The sequence below is a fragment of the Ovis aries genome, chromosome 19, assembly GCF_016772045.2.
Source record: "Ovis aries strain OAR_USU_Benz2616 breed Rambouillet chromosome 19, ARS-UI_Ramb_v3.0, whole genome shotgun sequence".
Taxonomy (NCBI): Eukaryota; Metazoa; Chordata; class Mammalia; order Artiodactyla; family Bovidae; genus Ovis; species Ovis aries.
The window spans coordinates 6,792,147-6,812,301 of NC_056072.1; the positions used below are offsets into that span (position 1 = coordinate 6,792,147).

The 20,155-nt window shown below is 47.9% G+C and overlaps 1 protein-coding gene and 1 long non-coding RNA gene across 3 annotated transcripts in view; one reads left to right on the forward strand and one right to left on the reverse strand.

Annotated features, from left to right (window-relative positions):
• Positions 1–20,155, forward strand: part of CMTM8 (CKLF like MARVEL transmembrane domain containing 8) — a 94,599-nt gene that overhangs the window by 54,599 nt on the left and 19,845 nt on the right. The window lies entirely within an intron of this gene.
• On the reverse strand, positions 1,511–16,484 carry LOC121817201 (uncharacterized). The gene is made up of 2 exons (XR_006056985.2): positions 16,312–16,484; positions 1,511–6,363 (listed from the first exon to the last, which is right to left on the reverse strand). It is a non-coding gene; the product is annotated as an uncharacterized LOC121817201 (long non-coding RNA).

A 20,155-nucleotide genomic window follows, 5' to 3' on the forward strand; every position in this document is an offset into this window, starting at 1 on the left:
CCTGTGGTGAGAACTCTGTGCTTCCATGGCAGGGGCACAGGCTTGATCCCCGGTCAGGGAACAAAGATCCTGCATGCTGCAAGGTGTGGCCAAAAAGGAAAAAAGTCACATGGGTGCCTCTTTGAGGGAAGGTTGTTGGAAGATCCCATCAGAATTCCATCATGGGGGTTGGAGGAATTCTGCCTGCGCTGCAAGGCAGGAGCTTGAATTTACCGGCCAGCGCCCTTTTGCTCTAATGACGAGTCCATCTGATCCTCTGGAGGTGCTTTAGAGATGTCCCATTCAGTAAAGGACATCTCAATAGGGAGCTTCGCCCTGACCACAAGGGGTGCCAGGGAAGACACGAGTTCAGTCAAACTAGGTTGGACTTACAAGCCCTTGACTGCTTTGTTCTAGGGGCATTTTCCTGCAGCGCAAGAGAGCATTGTGTGGGGGGGTTTCCTCATGGGAACCTGAGAATCTCACGGCCGGGATTATCTGCTCATCCTTTATTATCAGCTCTGGGCACAGGCTTTGAACAGTGCCTCTGTGCCTCTGGACTAACCATTTAGGAAATACCTTGACTTGAAGGCAGGGTTCCGCTCAGGGAGTATGAGTAAGAAGAGTAAGACAGGAATTCTTTATTTTTAAAAAAAGTATTTATTTATTTGGCTGTGCCGGGCCTTCGTTGTGGCCTGCGGGATCTAGTTCCAGCTGGGCCCCCTGCATTGGGAGGGCTGCGTCTTAGCCACTGGACAGCCAGCGAGGCCCCTGTGGAGATTTTTTTCTTAGTGTATCTTTTTTCTTTCTTTCCATTATTGGTAAGGAGGCAGAGTTTTCTAGAATGGGCCTGTGGGTCCAGTTGAGGCATCACCGATGGAGACCTTGACAGCCTCTTGCAGAGATGTTGAGTTGTGAGTTCTGGTGAGCTTGATGCTTGAGTAAGTGGGGGAACTCCCCGTCACATCCGTCCGTTTCTGTTTTCCTACTCGCCGACTCTGCAGCGCCTCGATGGGCCTTTGGGCATCCATTTGGTGGGTGAAGTAAATGGGGAAACACACGGAGCTAAGCTGCCATTGCTGTTTTCAAAACTTTACAGTTAAAGGAGGAAGAGATGTGGGTACTGACCAGACACAGGCTGGATGAAGAGTGGGAAGAAAGAGACGAGCAGATCCCACGCTGGGATCCCTGCAGTGTTACCCTGGAAGTGAAAGAGGGGCTGTGCGGAGTCAGTCTGGAAAAGGCCAGGCTAGACGGTGTTGATATTATTCCTGGGAGGCCTTCTGAGGCCGTAATGGGCTACATTTCTAAGTCCAGCCTTTCCCAGACTAACTGGACTGTGAACCCTGTTTGTTGGACTGTCTCAGAACGTACTTTGAAAAATGTGACTTAGGGAGCTGGCATATTTTCTGGTGGCTTGTGGTGTTAGACCCTAATTCCTACATTATCTGGGGTTGACAGCCTATGTTATTCCTTTTAAGAAAACCAATTGCCTCTCTCCCACCTCCCCTTTTTAAAAATGAATTAGCTCTTTTTTTTCTTTTTTAATGTTTATTACCTTTCTTTTATTTTTTTGGCTACATAGCATGCAGGATCTTAGTTCCCTGACCAGAGATTGAACCCACAGCCCCTGCATTGGAAGCATGCTGTCTTAACCGCTGGACACCATTTAACCACTCGGAAGTCTTACATTAGCTCTCTTTTGAGAAGCTCTTGACACTCCTTGAAATAACTAGACATCCTCTGGGAAGATCCAAAAGGAAATTCACTGAAATCTAAAACTGTACTCAGTAACTCTTTTCATTCCACCTTTATGACTTGCTGGGATCCGTCTCCTGGTGGAGCCGACTGGATGAGATTGAGGCCATTGTCTTTTTCAAAATACCCCCGGAGATGACTGAGACCCTTCCAGATGCCTAGTGTTTTCAAGGGTGGTCTTGAGCCCTGAGAGAAGGACAGCTTCTCAGAGCAACTTAGAATCCAGTTGACCAAAGGCAGAACAAAAATGTGAACTTTTTTGTAAGAGTTTGTGGCCAAACGTTTAGGGCCTTACAGAGGCATCTAGTCATTTGTGAGCTTGAAGCTCATGAAACGGAAGCTGAATAAAAAAGCGCCTGCTTTGTGAATTTGGGAGTGGTTTTCTTGGATAGCAGCAACTTTCATTGAGACTCAAAATATATTTGAGTGGGTTGAGGTGTGAAGGAGAACTGAATGACTTCAGTTGAAAGCTGAACTTTTCAGTTCAGTTTTTAGAAACCAGTCGCTTACGTGGTGAGAGACCTCCTCAGTGCTAAGTTCAGTTCTTTTTTTTTTTCTGCATCATAGAATATATGGACTGCTATGGGTTTAAAAAAAATTCTTTTTTGATGTGGACCATTTTTAAGGTCTTCATTGAATTAGTTACACTATTGCTCCATTTCATATTTTGGTTTTTCAGCCGTGAGGCATGTGGGATCTTAGCTTCCCAACTAGGGGTTGAACCTGCACCCCCTGCATTGAAAGGCAGAGTCTGAACCACGGGACTATCAGGGAAGTCCCTCTCCTTTTTTTATGTGAAACATCTTCCATTTATTAATATTTCAGAACTCCACCCTCAGCTGAAATCTGACTGGTTGTGAACCCAATCTGTTCACAATCTGTCTGTTTGCCAATATGGTGGATATTTTGCTCTGATAAGAAAATGCTTTTGTGTATAATTTATTCCTAAAAATGCAGGACAAGACCGTGTTTGAAAACGGAACCACAGACTTGCATGTTACTGTTAGAGGCCTGGATACTGGGAAGTGGCCTGGGATCTGAACTGGTAAGCTTTTCCGACTCTCAGGGCAGTGGGGGGAGAAGCAGGGGACGCCTGACATCGCTCTGGGACTGTGCAGCCATGCATCCCGGGACGGTCACTCGGTGCGGGCTTCCCTCCTCATCTGAACTGAGACTGGTGGTAGAATTGACCTGAGAATCGTGCAAGGGCTAAGCGTGTGGATACAGGGAAAGGCCTTGAAGCACCGCCTAGCGCTTAGGGGCTGCCCAGTGAATGTTAGCTTATTTTTTATGGAAGACTTAAAACATAGATTAAACCGTAAGTGTAGTCAACCGTGATTACTTCTCTAAAGTCAACTCGTCACATCTGACCTGGTCCATCGCACTTAACATGACATTTAGCAGGAAAGTAAGTGTTCATGTTGGAGGAAAGACTTAGTGTTAAAGGGTAGGAGGCAAGAGATACTCCTAACGTTGTCCAGATTTTATTTTGAAATTCGCATATTGCCAGTGGAAAAGTAAATAAAAGTGAGCAGAAGTCTAACCTTTATGAAGGGCAGTTGAACAGCTGTTCTTTTTAGGACAGACCCAGGTACTCTGACTTAGGAGTTACACTGCTGTATGAATTTTCCCTACAGCGAGCCTGGTTGCGTATAAAATGGTATTTGTACAAGGTGATTCCTTGCAGTGCTGTTGGCAGAGCGGGAGACCGGAAGCAGCCAGCAGAGACTCTGTACTCGGGAACACTATGTAGCGGTTTAATGAGAAACAGGAGGCCTTCCGCCCGGTCATCGAAAAAGCAAGAGAGTTCCAGAAAAACATCTATTTCTGCTTTATTGACTATGCCAAAGCCTTTGACTGCGTGGATCACAACAAACAGTGGAAAATTCTTCAAGAGATGGGAATACCAGACCACCTGACCTGCCTCTTGAGAAACCTATACGCAGGTCAGGTATCAACAGTTAGAACTGGACATGGAACAACAGACTGGTTCCAAACAGGAAAAGGAATACGCCAAGGCTGTATATTGTCACCCTGCTTATTTAACTTATATGCAGAGTACATCATGAGAAACGCTGGACTGGAAGAAGCACAAGCTGGAATCAAGATTGCCGGGAGGAATATCAATAACCTCAGATATGCAGATGATACCACCCTTATGGCAGAAAGTGAAGAGGAGCTAAAAAGCCTCTTGATGAAAGTGAAAGAGGAAAGTGAAAAAGTTGGCTTAAAGCTCAACATTCAGAAAATGAAGATCATGGCATCTGGTCCCATCACTTCATGAGAAATAGATGGGGAAACAGTAGAAACAGTGTCAGACTTTATCTTTTGGGGCTCCAAAATCACTGCAGATGGTGACTGCAGCCATGAAATTAAAAGATGCTTACTCCTTGGAAGGAAAGTTATGACCAGCCTAGATAGTATATTCAAAAGCAGAGACATTACTTTGCCGACTAAGGTCCATCTAGTCAAGGCTATGGTTTTTCCTGTGGTCATGTATGGATGTGAGAGTTGGACTGTGAAGAAGGCTGAGCACCAAAGAATTGATGCTTTTGAACTGTGGTGTTGGAGAAGACTCTTGAGAGTCCCTTGGACTGCAAGGAGATCCAACCAGTCCATCCTAAAGGAGATGCAATGAACTGAGTGTTCATTGGAAGGACTGATGCTGAAGCTGAAACTCCAATCCTTTGGCCACCTGATGTGAAGAATTGGCTCATTGGAAAAGATTGAAGGCAGGAGGAGAAGGGGATGAAAGAGGATGAGATGGTTGGATGGCATCACCAACTCAATGGACATGAGTTTGAATAAGCTCCGGGAGTTGGTGATGGACAGGGAGGCCTGGTGTGCTGCGGTCCATGGGGTCGCAAAGAGTCAGACACGACTGAGCGACTGAACTAACGAACTAATTAACTAACTACGGACGCTTCCTGGGCTTCCTAGGTGGCACCAGTGGTAAAGAGCCTGCCTGCCAGTGCAGGAGACTTAGGAGACATGGGTTCGATCCTTGAGTTGGGAAAAGCCCCTGGAGAAGGGCGTGACAACCTACTTCAGTATGCTTGCCTGGAGAATCCCATGGACAGAGGAGCCTGGCAGGCTACAGTCCACAGCGCTGCACAGTCGGAAACGACTGAAGCGACCTAGCACACGTGCACACATAGGATGCTTTCTAAGTTCTTGGAAGAGATCCCTAAAGCGTGCTGTCAGGACAGCAAGGGGAGGCGGAGGGGGAGAGTGAAGTACAATTTGGGAACGACGCAGGAGAAACTAATAGCAGCGTTTGCCCCTGGGTGGAAGGAGGGTAGGAGGGAATTGCCGTGGCAAGAGAAACCCAAGAGGGACCTGGTGACCCCGAGGCGCCTCGCTGTCTGCCTCCGTGCTTCTCCATTTCCAGCTGTAGCAGTGTGTTACCTGTTTGACAAAGTAGAATAAGCAGGAGGTGGGAATTCCCTGGTGGTTCAGTGGCTAAGACTCAGCTCCCAGTGCAGGGGGCCTGGATTCAATCCTGGGTTGGGAACTAGATCTCACATGCCATAACCAAGACCCAGGGCAGCCAAATAAATAAGTAAATATTAAAAAGCATTTTTTTTTTAATTAGAAGGAATTTCCACCCCAACTTTCCTCTTTCCATAAAGGTGACAGCAGACGGTCAGCATAACGGTGCTGAGACCCTGGGAATTTCTCTCTAGGTTTAGGTCTCCGGAATGTATGCCTTTATTTTAATTTTATTATGAGAAATTTCAAACTGAGTATAATATACTCCCATCTACCTACCACCCAGCTTCAGACTTTATTAATTTATGCTGCTTCTGTATTCCTACCCATTCTGCCTCCAGGAGGACTTAGAAGGAAATGTCATTTCACCTGTAAATATTTTAGTAAGTAGCTCTAAAAGGTAGGAATTATCTTCTAATATTTCTGACAATAGTTATATTTTATAATAAAAAATAATCAAGTCAACTCCCCAACCCCTTCTCCAGTCGCAACACTGTCCCACTTTAAATTTGACCATGGGGTTCTTTTCTCGAAATGTTAATTCTCAGTCTGTGCTTTAAGAGGTTTCACCACTTCGTTCATCACGGCACCTTGCTTTTTAGGTGCTCCCCAGAGAGCTACTTCCAGCATTTCCTACATGTGAAGTTTTCTCTTCTCAGCTGGACGGTGCTCACTTTGGTCCTGTGAACACGTAGTTAACGATGCTGTTGCCTGCATTGGTGGCTCCCCTCTTCCATGTAACACTCACTCTGATGAGCTAAGAAGGGTGACAGGCAACAAAATATTCAGATATTTGTGTAGACCAGCTCTGCTGAGAAGGCAGGCATGGCAGAGCTGTCAAAACCACCCTTGAGAAAAACAACCCACAATGGGAAATAGGGGTTTGTCAGCTCACATCAGGACGTGTGACATAAAAGGCTTTGGGAGTTGCAATCAGTAATGTGCAGAGTGAGCTTGAAAGTCGAGGCCCCGTGGACTTCCTCCTGCAGGCGTCCTGTGCTGAGCAGCTGTCTGAGAGAGCGAGCTCCACGAGCAGCTTCTGCTTCTCACTGGAGATCTGTGAGTCTGTTGTCGAAGACCTGAACTGACCTCAGTGCCGCTGCCTCCAGTCCTTAGTCAGGTTCCCTCGTGCATCTGAAATGGAATTAAGAGTTCAGAGAAACGAAACTGTACGCCCACACAAACACTTGGATAGTAAAAGCTAAAAAGCAGAAACAACCCAAGTGTCCACCAGCTGATAAGTGGACGGGTGACATGCGGTGAGGCGCACAACGGAAGGTTACTCAGCCGTTGAAACAGTAGCACATGCTGCCGATGGGCGCTGCGGCGCGGAAGCCGGGCGCAAGGGCTGCGCATGACACAGTTCTGTTTGTGTGAAATGCCCAGATCTGTGGAGACAGCAGATCACTGGCGGCTCAGGGCCAAAGGCGTGATGGTGGCAGGAAAAGGGGAGAGACTGCTGGTGGGGAAGGAGTTTCTTTAGGGTGATGAAAATGTCCCGGAACGATGGTGGCAGTTGTACAGGTCTGTGAATACACTGAAATGCATTGCGTTGTACACTTTAATGGGGAGGTTTTATAGTTGGTAAATTACATCTCAATGGGGACTTTCCTGGTGGTCCAGTGGCTAAGATTCTGTACTCCCAACGCAAGGGGTCTAGATTTGATTCCTGGTCAGGAAACTAGATCCTACATGTTGCAGCTAAGAGCTCTTATTTGGGACAGCTGAAGATCCAGTATGCTGCAACTAAGACCCAGTATGACCAAATAAATAGATGTTAAAAAATAAATCTCAGTAAAGTTTTTATTAAATACCATTGGCCCTTCCCTGGAGGCTCAGTGGTAAAGAATCCACCTGCCAATGCAGGAAACACGGGTTGGATCCTGCATCTGGGAAGATCCCACATGCTGAGGACCAGCTGGGCCTGTGAGCCACAGCTGTTGAGCCTGTGCTCTGGAGCCCAGGACCTCAGCCACTGAAGCCCGCGTGCCCTGGAGCCTGCGCTCCACAGCAGGAGAAGCTGCCGCAGCGAGAAGCCCACCCCTGCAGCTTGAGAGCAGCCCCCGCTCCCCACAGTCGGAGAAGCGCCTGTGCAGCAGCAAAGACCCAGCACAGCCAAAAATAAATCAATACAGTTATATTTTAAAGGCATTGGATTTACTTACAGTGCCTCGAAATGTACCTGGCGTCTGTTTTGGTGTTTGTCTGGACTGGGGGTGTGGTGCAGCCCCGGGGTTGGGGCGTGTTAGGTGAGACGAGGAAGGAAGGAGATGTGGCTTCCTTTCCTCTCTGAAACTCCATGCAAATCTTGTTTCTTTCCCTTCCAGATCACTGGGAAACAAGTGACTTTACTTGACCTCATGGTCTTATTTTACTTCCCACCCTTCATTCAGGGTTGGACAGTGGTTCCTTTAGCAGCTAATGACTTCTTTTTTCCTCTCTGTACCCCCACCCCAAAACTTGTTTCTAAAGTATCCTTGTACTTGTTGGGTGACAGTCGGTGACTTTCCTTTTCTGGAGTTTTCCTGTTTTGGCAATTGTTTTGGTCTTCAGAAATCAGTGCTGGTATGACTGCCCCTTTTATTTATATGACCCACGAAGGAGAAAGAGTTTAAAAACAACACCTGGAGGACTTCGCTGGTGACCCAGTGGCTAAGAGTCCCAATGCAGGGGGCTCAGGTTCAATCCTTGGTCTGGGAACTAAGATCCCACATGGCACAAGGCCTGGCACAGCCAAATAAATAAGTAAATATTAAAAAAAAGAGAGAGAGAGAAAAGAACCCAAGGGAATTCCTTGGCAATCCAGTGGTTAAGACTCCCAAGTTTCCACTTCGGAGGACCCAGGTTCCATCCCTGGTTGGGGAACCAAGATCCCACAAGCCAAGTGGTTTTGTGACCAAAAAATAAAAAAAATTAAACAACACCCAGGTCAAAGGTGTATTTTTCTTCTGGTGAAAAAGCTGTATCAGCATGCTGCCCTGGGAAACATGGTGCTATTTAAATGGCATCGGGGACCTCAGTGAGACTCGGGTCATGCGCCAGCTTGTTCACTTGACAATCTGCTGAAAATAGAAAATTGTGTGGGGAGAAGGGGGTGCATCTCCAGTGCCTCAGCCGCAAAGAATCCACTGGCAATGCAGGAGACATGGATTCGATCCCTGGGTTGGGAAGATCCCCCGGAGGGAGGCATGGCAACCCACTCCAGTATTCTTGCCTGGAGAATCCCATGGACAGAGGAGCCTGGTGGGCTTCAGTCCATGAGGTCACAAAGAGTCGGACACGACTGAAGCGACGTAGCACAGCACTTGGGGAGAGACGGAGAAACACAGAGCTGGTGAAAGTGTGCCTGTGTGCGTGTATGTGTGCTCGAGTGTGTACGTGTGGACTGACTCCATAGACCTCCTTCCTGGGAAGCAGAGGAAGAGAGACGTCCTGCCCTGACATCTTCAGGGGAGCATCCTGGTGAAGAGCTCCCAGGTGGGGGAGCCCGACCTTAGTATCCCGAACTACTTTTGAAGAGCAGGGAGATGGTGGTTGTAATTTGCTAGATCGGGAGGAGGCAAACCACAGTCAGGGGGCCCAAGTCTGTCCTGGTGCCAGTTTTCAGGAATGTTTGTTCAAACGGCCACGCCCCTTTGTTTAGATATAGGCTGCTCCCAGGTCTCAGCCACAGAGCCGAGTTACTGCAACTGTCTGTCCTGCAAAAACCTGAGATATTTACTGTCTGGCCCTTCACAGAAAAACTTTGCTGACTTCAGTGCTCAGTGATGGAATTCCCTTCCCATCGGAGTCCTTGGAAGAGGCCTGTTCCATGGTACTTGGAAATTGAGTCCTGGTGATACTTAGAAATCCCTTAGACCATAATACGAACTCTGGGACTGCTGGCTGTTTCTTTTTATTTTCTCCTATAAAATGATGCAGGCCCCGCCCAAGGCCGATTGGTTCTTTTAGTTGCTGGTGTGTTTGGATGAACACAGCAGTGGGTTTGGAGAAGGCAATGGCACCCCACTCCAGTACTCTTGCCTGGAAAATCCCATGGATGGAGGAGCCTGGTAGGCTGAAGTCCTTGAGGTCGCTAAGAGTTGGACACAACTGAGCGATTTCACTTTGACTTTTCACTTTATGCATTGGAGAAGGAAATGGCAACCCACTCCAGTATTCTTGCCTAGAGAATCCCAGGGAAGGGGGAGCCTGGTGAGCTGCCGTTATGGGGTTGCACAGAGTCGGACACGATGAAGTGACTTAGCAGCAGCAGCAGCAGCAGCAGGCTTCCCTGGTGGCTCAGGTGGTAAAGAATCCACCTGCAATGCAGGAGACCTGGGTTTGTTCCCCAAGTGGGAAAGATACCCTGGAGAAGGGAATGGCAAATCTTGCCTGGAAATTCTGATGGACAGAGGAGCCTGGCTGGCTACAGTCCATGAGGTCACAAAGAGTCAGACACAACTGAGCGACTAAGCACACTCGCACGCAGCGGTGAATGGCTTTGAAACACGCCAGGTGAATTTGGGGCATTTCTGGTGAACCTGGGCTTGTACACCAGCCCCTGTTTCTACAGCTGATTTGGCTGAGCTTTATTCTCCATCAGGACCGACCTTCTTTTTCCATCTGTTCACAGTGATCAGTCTTCTCATTTTACTGGTGGTTCGCAACACCACCTATTGGGTCATCTACTTAGGAATAGTCAAGTGTGGTGTCTGGGGCCTGGGCTCAGAGCTGTTTGATTATAACGTGGACACATTTCTCAAGCTGTATCTCCTGAGTTCAGAAACGTGCTTCCATCCACACGTGCCCTCGAGTTATCCCCTGTGAAAAATGCTCTCTGGGCCTGTCCTTTCCGAAGAGAGAACACGAACTTGCTATAAAGATTATAAACGCCTATTTGCTGAAATGTTCTGCCTCCAGTGGGCAGGCTGCCGATTTAGCGTAATCATCTCAGGTTTATTGACCTGTTTGTCCTCTTCTTACGTGGAGCTTTACTAGGCCTCTCTGCAAGAGTGAAGGTTGGACCTCTTTTCCTCATGTAGGGAGTTATCACTGTTAAGCTCGTCTAAGGGAAAAGGAGGTTGGGGTCTCTCACATCACCATGCCCAGGCAGGAGCTTGGGGAGCTGTTCACAGTCAGCTCGACTGGCAGCAGCATCTCACTGCAGTTTTCATGGGAGCTGTATCGCTGATCCTGTCCGTGACGCCAGTGGTCTCGCTGTTTACACTGTCCGCACTGTTTGCTGAACCCAGGGTAGGCAAGGGCAAGGCAAGAGGCGAGAAGGAGCCGTAGTAACTGAACATGTTTATTCTCTCCTGGCCGGCACGGTGGCCTTAACACAGCCTCCCTCCTGGCTGACGCAGCTCCAGCAGCAGTCACTGTATAACCGTAATGCAGCAGTAATGTAGCCACAGCGTGGCCTCATAGGACGAGACCGTTGCATCGCTCCAGTGTAGCCCCAGGGCAGCCAGGGTTTTCATGGTGAAGCTCACACGGGCGTACCACACAGAGTAGTCCATGACCAAGCCAGTACCTAACGATGCGCGTGCACAGCGCCATACAGGATCTCAGTGTTAATAGTCCTTCTTTACGCTGCATGGGGTGAGAGGGTCTGAACACACCATCTCGGCTAATTTGCTCTCTCCCCGCAGGAGCACTGGTTTGTGACCATCCCCGGGGGAGCATCACCTGTCTATTTAAATAGTGAAATAGACCTAGGGGTTCCTGGTGTAACTCAGCTACAAGGAAAAGTTCCAGAAATAGAGATGCATTGTTACTTACTGACTGCCTTCAAAAACGCCTCCATGGTTGCCTCTTCTTTAGGGAAAGAAGATAGTCAGTTTCTTAGATAACAGGTTTCTCCCGGGGGAGGGGAGGGGAGGGGACTTGTCTTTCAACATTCAGTGGAAGGAAGATATGACAGTACCTGTCCAAATTAACCAGTGTTGTTTCTATGAACCTGGGCCTATCAAGTTTTTCAACCAAAAATTTCCCCAACTTCTGAGAGCAAACTCGAGGATCTGAGGGTGAGGCCTGAAGCTACCCAGGTGGGTTTGTTTCTGGTTTTTTTTTTTTTTTTTTTTTGACAGGAGTGATTTTTATATTTAAAATTCCTGGGAGCCTTCCCCTCTGCAGTATTTCTGACTCTGGTTCTCAGTGAAAAGGTACTGTCTTAATCTGCTCAGCTACTGTAACAAAATAATATAGGCTAGGGGGCTTATAAACCACAGAAGAATTTTTGACTGTTTTGTGTATGTATTTGGCTGTGCTGGGTCTTGGTTATGGTAGGCGGGATCTTTGCTGCAGCATGTGTGATCTTTTTTATTTTTCCAGTTGTGGCACAGGGACTCCCTAGTTCTGGAGCTCGGGCTAAGTAGTTGCCACACGTGGGCTCCAGAGCACATGAAATCTTCCCGGACCAGGGATCAAACCTCCGCCCTCTGCTTTACAAGTGAATTTTTAACCACTAGACCACCAGGGAGGTTGCAGCCGCAGAAATTTCTCTCTCACAGTTCTGAAGATGGGAGCTCCAAGGCCAAGGTGCTGGCAGAGGAGGTGTCTGGTGAGAGCCTGTTTACTACTTGATAGATCGCTGGCTTCTCACTGTGTTCGTGCATAGCTGAAGGGGAGAGGGAGCTTCCTGGTGACTCTCTCATAAGGATCCAAACCCCATTCATGAGGACTCCATGCTCATGATTGAATCATCTGCCAAAGGCCCCACCTCCAGGTAGCACCATATTGGGGGTTAGATGTCAGCATAAGAACTTGGTGGGGGAGACAGACATTCAGTCTGTTGAAGATACTTAGTTATTTATCTGTGATAATACCTTTCCCCTAACTTACCCCTGAATCTTTGGCTTAAAATGATGCTGTGGCTTCCTGATAGCTTAGCTGGTAAAGAATCCGCCTGCAACGTGGGAGACCTGGGTTCAGTCCCTGAGTTGGGAAGATCCCCTGGAGAAAGGACCGGCTACCCACTCCAATATTCTGGCCTGGAGAATTCCATGGACTGTGTAGTCCATGGGGTCGCAAAGAGTCGGACACGACTGAGCGACTTTCATACTTTGGCAGACGGCCAGGTTCTGCCCATGATTAGATGTCTGTACAGTATTCCTGCTTATCAAAGGAAGCCTCCAGGGGCCAGTGGTTGACTGTAAAATGCCAGGTGGAGCATCTGAACCTGCCGAGTGGGGGGGAGGGGATCACCCTCCCAGGAGCAGTGGTAGACAACGGCATCACCTAGGATGCAAATGCTTAGTGGTGCCCACGAAAGAACCCGGCTCAGGACGGCTGGCTTAGAACCTGCTCTTAGGGCTGCAGGTCTGTTCCCAAGCAGCAGCAGAGGCAGCCAGGTGGCGTTGGAGGCCAGCCCGGCAGGGCCCCCGCTGCACTCCTCCCACCCGCTGGCTGTCTCAGTGACGTAACATTGAAACAGATCCTCCCGATAGCTCGCCCACGCTCAATGACATGACTGGCTGTCCCCATGCAGCTGTTGCCAAAGGAAATGTTGAGAATGTGCCTACTCTGAAACACTGACGCCAGAAATACCTGTTTCCAAAAGTGCCTCTGGTCCTATGACGCCTGCCTGGTGAGTAAACTCTGAACTCCTTAACCTGCTGGTTTGAGCTCCGCAGTGGCCCCAGCCACCCCATGTGTCTCACTGCCAACCCTCTGGCCTTTTCCAACATCCTTAAAGCAGGTGGGTGCCAAGTCCCAGCCTTGCCCCTGCCTGGAGGGCAGCTGCTCCCATCCTGGCCTTCCTGAGGCTGAACGTCATCTCTGGGCACCCAGAGTCATTTATTGCTCCTCCTGAATGAATCGCCCAGCATTTCTTGTCGTGACTGCACTTCCTTGGCCCTCACCTTGGGCTCTGCTCCGGGGTTTTCTGTTTGTTTCATCTCCCTGGCCACACTGAACATTCTGCAAGGGAAAGAGCTGTGTCTTTTTCCTTGCACACACTCTCTGGCCTCGTGCAAGCCTGTCTCTTTGCTTGTCCTGGTGTCCTTAGTGGCTTTCATTCAGCTGTTGGAAGGAGGGAAAAAGCGGAGTTTTACACAGATGTGCTATAAATAGGTGCAATCCAGGAAAACTCAAGTTTACATGGAAACTAAATTAAAAGGTAATTCTGCTGCCAAACAGGATTTTAGGCATCTTGTGAATGGCACTTCTTTAAGGCTTATAAATTTTGATTTACAGCAACTTGATAATCTTTCAGGAAAAAAAATTGAGTGGTTTGAATTTGAAACTCTGAAATAAAGCTGCCAAAATAATCCCATTGTATTTTTCTTAGTTGCAGAATATCAGATTTGGCACACAGGGAAGTTTTGGAGGGCAGCTGGAAGGGTCCATCCCAAACTATCAAATTATATACGCTGTTCCACAGCCTCCAGTAGTCCTTAATGTAGGAGATATTTCAATTTTTAGATGACAGGTCAGAAATACTGAAGTATGAAATACACGGATAAGAGAAACTGCCTGGTCAATCTTCAGTAACATGGTGAATGGCCCCCTTTTCCATGTGAATTCTTTTCTGTTGCAGTAATAGGTAAACCTTTAATCAGTGAGTATTAAAGCTCAGGTTATATACTTATATCTGTGTTAAAGAGGTATGTGACCCTCACCATTAGGAAAGCAGCACTTTTTTTTTTTTTTGAAAGATCAACAAAATTGACAGATGCTTAGCGATAGTAAGAAAAGAGAAAAAAAGACTGAGACGAAATCAGAAATGAAAGAGGATGCATTACAACTGATGCCACAGAAGTAAAAATGCTCTCAAGAGATTACTGCAAACAATTATACATCAACAAATTTTGCAGTCCAGAAGAAACACATTTTACAGTCCAGAAGAAACAAATTTTGCAGTCCAAAAGAAACAAATTTTGCAGTCCAGAAGAAACAAACTTCTAGGAACATACTGTCTTTTACAACTGAGTCATAAGGAAACTGAAAATTTGAGCAGACCTATAACTTAGAAAGAGACTAAATCAGTCATCAAAAACCTCCCACCAAAAAAGAACCCTGGACAAGATGGCGTCATTGGAGAATTTTAACAAACATTTAAAGGAGGCTTAATACCAGTCCTTCTCAAATAAAGTCCTTGACATAGAACTGTGTGTCAAGAGCTGTGTCTTCCCAGAAATCAAAGAGGAGAGAACATGTCCGGCTGTATTCTGTGGAGGCAAGCATTACCCTGATCCCAAAAGGAGACAAGGATACTATAAGGAAATTGCAGATCAATGCCCCTGTTGAACACAGATGCCAAAATCCTCCACAAAATACTCAACAAACAGAGTTCAACAACATGTTAAAGATAGTATATATCATGACCAGATGGAATTTATTACTGAATGCAAGGATGGTTCACCATATGAAAGTTAATTAGTGTATATAACGTACCACATTAACACAATGAAAGACAAGGGCTGCATGATCATTTGTCAGGGGGTGTCCAACAGGAGGATTCCTACGTGCTGTGTCTCACAAGTCCTTTGTTTCTTCTTAAGCGGAACAGCACGCTGCTCCCAGGAGCTGGGGTCATTGTGTGAGACAGGCTTCAGTCTCCATTAGTAAACATTCTCTTTACGACAAAGCTGCTTAGCCTCGATCCCCTTTCTTGAGACATGGATTGTCTCCTGACCTTGTGGCCATCAGCATCCCTTGTTCCCTTGGTAACGGTTACTGTATGTGTGGCTTTCTCATCTTTATCACTGACGAAAGAAACTTCTTGTACTACAGCCTATATATACTCATGGAAAAATCATTAAAGCACCTTTGCTCCATCAGAGCTTGGGTCCCTGTGGCTTTCTTTCTTTCTGTCTCTCTCTTCAGCTGATTCCCTGGAGCGCAGAGACCTGTCTCGCTCACTCTCCTGCCCGGCCTTCTAAGATTCTCTCAAGAAGGCACCCTGTGCCTTCACCCCGCCTTGAGAGGGCACCCGGTGCCTTCGTGAGAGACACAAGTCCTATGTCAAGGACTTTATTGGTTTTTTGCATAAACCAGGGAGTATCAGCCTCTTTCTCTCTTTCACTTTCTTATCGTTTCTGCCAAACCACGAGGTCCCGGTCCATTAAAGGACCCCAACAATCATTTCAATTGATGAAGAAAAAACATCTGACAAAATTCGTCACCCTTTCGCGATGAAAATGCTCAGCAAACTTGGAACAAACTCCACTTAAGACTGTATATGAAAACCCATAGTTAGCATTGTACTCAGTGGTGACAAACTGCAAGCTTTCCCTCTGAGATAAGGCAAGGGTGTCCACTCTCCCTACTTCCATTCAACAGAGTACTTAAAGTCCTAAGCAAACTAGTCAAGAAAAAGAAATGAAAGTCATCCAGATAGGAAATGAAGGAATAAAGTTATCTTTCTTCATAGATGACATCATCTTATATGTAGAAAACCCTCAACATTCCACACACACACACACACACAAAGCCACCGTTAGAACAAATTAATGAACTAAACAAACTTTCAGGATACAAAATCTACACACAAAAATTCATTCTACTTTAATAAGCTAACGTGGAACAGTCCAAAAAGGAAATTAAATAATCCCACTTACAACAGCATCAAAAAGAATAAGATACATTGGAATAAACTTAATCAAGGTAGCAAAAGATTTGTATCGTGAAAATTACAAAACACGGCTGAAAGAAATTAAAGAGGATACAAATAAGTGGAAAGACATCTGTGTTTGTGATTGGAAGGCTTTATATTGTTAAAATGTTCATACTGCACAGAGCAGTCTACAAGTTTGATATAATCCTATCAAAACCCCAAAGGAATTTGTTTTTCAAAAGCAGGAAAATTTTCTAAAATTTGTATAGAATTTCAAAAGATCCCAAACATCTAAAACATCTTGAGAAAGAAAAGCAAAGCTAACGTCCTTACACTTCCTGATTTCAAAACTTCCTGCAGTCATCAAAACAGTATGGTACTGGCATAAGGACAGATGTCAAGCTGAGTACTGTCACTATTTAACAGTCCCAAGGGAGTGGAATGTCGCTTACGGATTACCAGTCTCAGGAAGGACTCCAGACTCTTCTGCCGTTGTATCTTGGTATTAGAGTTAGCAAGGAGAGCACAGGGCAAGGCTTTACCTGTATGGTGAACAGACATCAGTTTCAATAGTAGGCATCAGTAACTCCTCATCCGCTGGTTCCCCTCATTAGCCAACACGGGGCAGTTGGCCTGTGAGCACCCCTCTTAAGCCACAGTAGAAAGACCTCAACCCTTCCCCTGTGTAGTCTGAAATACCGAAAGCTGGGGGAGTGCCTGAGGGCTGTTGTGTACATGCTAACGCAGAACAAAGGAACATTCATTGAGCTTCAAACAGGAAAAGTTATTCCCGCACAAGGTGATAAGCCCTGCTCAGGCTCTCTGGGTTCTTTATCTCTTGGGTAATGCAGTGTTCCAGGCCCGAGGCTCATTCTTATACAGCTGAGTGAGGGTCAGGAGATTGCACGGACAAGACTGCCTTTCCCAACAGCATGCAGCCCAGTGGGTCAGAACAGAGAGCCCAGCAATAAACCCTCCTGTCTGTGGTCCCAGGAGGCACTAGTGGTGAAGAACCCACCTGCCAGTGCAGAAGACTTAAGAGACGTGGGTTCCGTCCCTGGTTCTGGAAGATCCCTTGGAGGAGGGCATGGCAACCCACTTCAGTACTCTTGCCTGGAGAATCCCATGGACAGAGGAGCCTGGCAGGCTACAGTCCTCAGGGTCGCAAAGAGTCAGGCACGACTGAAGCGACTTAGCACATAATCTGTGGTCACATGATCTTCAACACAAGTGCCAAGGTGAGGCAACGGGGAAGGACAGTCTTTTCAACTAACGATATTGGGAAATGTGGATATCCACAGGCAAAAGGATGAAGCTGGATACATCCAATGAAGTTGGATACCTTACCTTACATCTTATACAAAAAGGAACTCAAAATGAATTACAGACCTCAAGATAAGACCTGAATTATAGAACTCCTAAAAGAAAACATAGGGGGAAATCTTCATGACTGTGTATTCACCAGTGATTTCTTGGATATAACACCCAAACCAGAAGCCAAAGTAGGGAAAATAGGGCTATATCAAATTTAAAAATTTCTGCACAACAAAGGAAGCCATCTGCAGCGTGAAAAGGCAGCTGACAGAATGAGAGAACATATCTGCAAGTCAAGTATCTGATACAGAATTAGAGTCCAGAATATATAAAGAGCTCCTACAACTCAACAAGAGAGTCAGTTTTTAAATGGGCAGAAAACTTGGCTAGACATTTCTCCAAAAAAGATACACAGATGGCCAACAACAAGCTCATGGAAAGCTGCTCAACATCACTGATCATTAAGGAAATGGAATCAAAATCAAAAGAGATGTCACCTCACACCCAAGGGGGTAGCAGCTATCAAAAAGACACAATGACAAGTGTCGCCAAGAATGTGGAGAAATCGGAACCCTTGTGCCCTGCTGGTGGCAGTTTAGTCACCAAGTCGTGTCCGATTCTTTGCAACCCCATGGACTATAACCCAACAGGCTCCTCTGTCCATGGGATTCTCCAGGCAAGAATATTGGAGTGGGTAGCCATTTCCTTCTCCAGGGGATCTTCCTGACCCAGGGACTGAACCCAGGTCTCCTGCATTGCAGGCAGATTCTTTACCGACTGAGCTATGAGGGAAGCCACGTGCCCTGGTAGGAATGTGAAATACTACAGCTGCTATGGAAAAAAGTGTATAAACCTTCATCAAAAATGGAAAATAGAATTAACATTTAGGTGCTAGTCTCTCCTTCAGTGCCTGTCTGCTCCCTGAGTAAGAACACGCCTCTGCCGGGGACTTGCCAGGTGACTTCCACTGCGGGGGGCGTGGGTTCGATTCCTGGTTGGGGAACCAAGATCCCACTTGCCTCTCAACCCTCTTCACCTCCCCCCAAAAAGAACACACCACTTTCTTACCCTCTGACGACCTGGGACAAGGACTCCAGGGCTTTTCTGTCTGAAAAGGAAGGAAGGGAAGGGCCGGAGCTGATCTCCAGGGATACTCACGGGTCTGTCCAGCTGGTGCGGGGCTGCACCCTGGCACTGGCCCCCCCAGCTCGCTCTCTGGGAGAGCGGGAACGGCATGGTGCCTTCCTGTTGGTGCCAGTCTTCCTGCCCGCAGCGTGTTTGTGCCCATCTCCTGACAGGTGTAGACTGAGCGGGTATCTGGGGGTCAGGTGCGCTAGCTGGCAGGTGGAGGGACTCTGATGAGGTGCACATGAAAAGCTGGGGGTCGGACTCACCTTCAGCCAGAGTCTGACATCCTTGATTGTTTCCAGGGGCCAGATGGTTGTCTTTCTCCATTTCCGCAGCTGTGGCCTCACTGACCGTGGCCTTCGGCCCCTCTGAGCCTGGTCTAGCTGGTGCCAGGGGCATGTGATGCAGGTCGCCTGTCCCCAGGTGCTTCCTGGACTGGCCATGATCATGGATGTGTGCATGTATGCTCGCTGTGTTGCGTCCGACTCTGCGACCCCACGGACGGAGCCCGCCAGGCTCCTCTGTTCATGGGATTCTCCTGGCAGGAGTATTGGAGTGGGTTGCCGTTTCCTTCTCCGGGAATTATGGTGTATAACTCACCCCAGTTTCCTTCGGTTTGAAACAAAAAGGCCTGATAATCATAAACCACGGAATCAAGAATGGCCTTTGCAGCTTCCTAGAAGGAAAGGGATCTGCCACTCGAGGGATCCGAGCTCTCAGCCAAAGATGCACAGCCTTATTTTCTACTCTCAGAGGCAGTGAGACACCCACAAAGCATGTGGACCGAGGGAAGGACAGACTGCAGAGACCAGCAGCCCGGACAGACAGCTGCAGAGCTCCCCGACCTGGAATGCAGTGGTCCGGCTTCCTTGACATGAGAGTAACTTTCACACCCGCTGCTGTGGGGCGAGCGCCTGGCATCCTTGGCAGGGGGAAGCAGTTCATACCTCCGTGCTTGGCTTTTATTTCAGGCCTTTTAAGATTGACATTAAAGAGCGGCCGTGTGGCTCCTGGCGTTGTACTGTTGACAGCGTGTGAACCGCTCTGTCTGATCTCCCTTTCTGGTGCCTCAGGGAGGACAGAGGTGGGAATCCCTGCCCCACATCATGGACACAGACTCACGGGGTTGGGGGGGGCACGTGCCCGCAGGGGGCCCTGATGCAGTGGTGGCTGCCTACAGGCAGACTAGTTCATGTGAGATGGTTTTTTTTGACCTCAGGTGGAGCTGTGCCCCTGTGGGCGGTCCTGGGAGGAAAGAATCCCCAGACCCGGCTTTGTAGACCGCGGTTTTCAACCTGCCCTTGCCCAGGGAGCGTGATCCTCTGCAGCGTGTGGCTGCGTGTGTCTGAATGAGATCAGTGCTGGGAGTGGCAGTGCCGTGGACAGACAGCAATGCCACTGAGAGGCAGGACGGCCGTGGTCATGGGGGTTGGAGCTTCCCTCCACGGAGAAGACGGAGGGGCTGCTTTGTGCTGACTCTCACCCCCCTGCACCCCACAATGCCTTTTTCCTCTCCCTTCCTACTGCTTCCTCCCTGTAAGCCTCTCTTTTCCTCCGCCTCCTCCTTTTTGGCGGCCCTGAGTCTTCACTGCTGCACAGCCTCTGCTCTAGTCGCGGCGAGTGGAGGCTGCTCTCTAGCTGCACTGGCGGGGCTTCTCATTGCTGTGGCTCCTCTTGCTGCGGAGTGCGGACTCAGGAGTTGCGGTGCCTGGGCTTAGTTGCTCCGAGGCATGTGGGAATCTTCCCAGACCAGGGATTGAACCCATGTCTTTGCATTGGCAGGCGGATCCTTAGCTACTGAGCCATCAGGGACGTCCCCTATAAGCCTGTCATCTCTTTGCTGTTCCTTAAAAGGTATCCCTTTTCCCTCCCCCCTTTGCCCGCACTTCACCCAAACAGAAGGAAATCAGCAAGGAATTTTGCTGAAAGAAGCCAGCAAGGCTG